The 2,028-nt window shown below is 46.9% G+C and overlaps 1 protein-coding gene and 1 long non-coding RNA gene across 22 annotated transcripts in view; both read left to right on the forward strand.

The window, feature by feature from the left end:
* Nucleotides 1-1,134, forward strand: part of LOC102679842 — a 2,809-nt gene extending 1,675 nt beyond the window's left edge. The window contains exon 3 of the long non-coding RNA XR_004151235.1: nt 927-1,134. This is a non-coding gene — a long non-coding RNA (uncharacterized LOC102679842). The remainder of the gene's footprint in view (nt 1-926) is intronic.
* The window catches only part of LOC102679918 (protein daughterless), an 88,586-nt gene that overhangs the window by 69,087 nt on the left and 17,471 nt on the right, over nt 1-2,028 (forward strand). The window lies entirely within an intron of this gene.

Below are 2,028 nucleotides of genomic sequence, written 5' to 3' on the forward strand. Positions count from 1 at the left end.
CTCGTACCTACGTGACTTGGACCCGGCTCCAACCTTTTATTGCATCGTGCACACGTACCTCGTTCGTACCGTGCACTTGCTCAAAAAGAGAGGGGAGAGATTCGATTCGAGGGAGAGGAGTTTTTCTTTTTTTCTTCTTCTTCCAGAACTTTCGAGTCCAGATATTGGAATTTTCTTTTTTTTTTTTTTTCTTTGTTTTACTTCCCCCTCCTCTCGAATCTCATCGAGGAGAATGCTCGAAAAGAATTTCGAGGCGGATCTTTCGAGGCAGGAAGCGGGGTTTAGCCTCGTATCTAACGTTTGTCTCCGTCCACGCGGAGTCGTATTCACGACGCGTTTCGCTCGGCCAGCTAATTAGTATGTGCCGTGGTGGCACGTATTAGGCGGTAGTCACGCTTGAATACGAAACGCGCGCGAGGGGACGTCGCTATCCCATCCTCGAAAAAATCGCTGGAATTTCAAGAATCTCCTCCTCCTCCTCCTCCTCCTCCTTCTCTTCCCCTTCGCGGGACGAAAAGAGGAAAAAAGAAAAATCTACGAGAGTTTAAAATTAATCGATAATCAATGGTCGTGTTTGCGAAGTGTGTCGTAAGACGCCTGCAGGTGTATCTCTCCTCGGGATAAATAAATAAGAGGGGAGTAGTGCTCGAGCGGAATGGCAATTGAACTCGCTCAACAATTATATTAATTAGTTCACGGCTTGAAGCGGCTTCGACGTCCCTCTTTCCTACCCTCGAATTAGATTCGTAACTCCAAACGTAGCTCCTTCGCCCTCTCTCTTTCACTTCAATTTTTTCTCCCTCGCGATTCGTTGGAATCGACCGATCGAAAGAAAGGCGACGCGTAATTTGAAGAAAGAAAGAAAAAGAAAGCGATGTCTCGATGAATCTCCTCTCGCGGTAATTGCGAGATTATGAGAGAGAGAGGTGGAACGAAATATTGCGGATCGGGCGTGGTGCACGTCCCACACGAGGCACAGGACACGACGACGCGGTGCACGGAGTCCTGTCTCTTTTGCCTTTCTATCCTCCGCTCGCGGCGTTCCAGCCGCGTGCTGCTCTCTAATCTCTCGATTGTTTCCACTCGGAGTCGTTAAAATATCAACCGCCTTTTTCTTCGCGCAAATTGTTCGCCCGCGAAACGATCCCTTTTTAAAGCAAAAAACCGGTGATCGTTGGTTACAATTATTCACGGCCCAAAGGGAAACTAAAACCCTAAACTTTTCTAGGGTTAACGTTTCAATCTAACGAATCGTCTCACGATTTCTCGGAGAGTAGTCGTATTCGCATGTTTCTTCTCCCCTTTCCTTTCTTCTCTTCTTTTTTCTGATCGAGCATTGGCGAGAGGCCTTGAACGGAAGCATCTCAGTCGGGAACAAACTTGTTGTGCCGCAATTGCAATTACGAAACCTTTTTTCCACGAAAGAAGGAGAGAAAAAAAGGCGCGTTTGCCCGGTGAAAATGTCGGCTGGCCTCGCGTTCCCTCAGAAATCGCTCTTTGAAGAGAACGATCTTTTTTTTCTCTTTTTTCTTTTGCCGATCGTTGCGTCGACGCGAAAATTGTTAAATTCTTCGCGTCAGCTTTTTTAAAAAAACAATCGAGTCGAGACGATTTCCCTCCCCTTTCGCCCCCCTTTTTTGCCGAGAATAAATTTTCGTGGTGGAGGAAAAGTTAAATAGGGAAAGGATGGACCGCGAAGGAAGAATCGGTTTATTTTCGTGGAAAAAGTTGTCTCGATTGGAGAGAAGCGGGACCCTCTCCCGAGAACGCGATAAAAGCGATCGTTGGGTATTCCGCGCGTGCGGCGACAAGAGAGGAAAAGTTTTTCCTCGACGCGTGTATACATACATATATATATATATATATACATATATACGAGCGGAACTGCATGCCTCTTGTAATTCTGCGCGGCCCGTCGTCTTTTATGCAGACTTAAATCACATTCTCGAGGAATGAGTCGACCTTTTCGAAGAGAGGAGAAACGCTCGCGTTTGCTCGATTCTCCGATCGGACGACGAGAAGGAGGAG

Source organism: Apis dorsata, unplaced genomic scaffold (assembly GCF_000469605.1).
Source record: "Apis dorsata unplaced genomic scaffold, Apis dorsata 1.3 scaffold_538, whole genome shotgun sequence".
In the NCBI taxonomy this organism is placed as follows: Eukaryota; Metazoa; Arthropoda; class Insecta; order Hymenoptera; family Apidae; genus Apis; species Apis dorsata.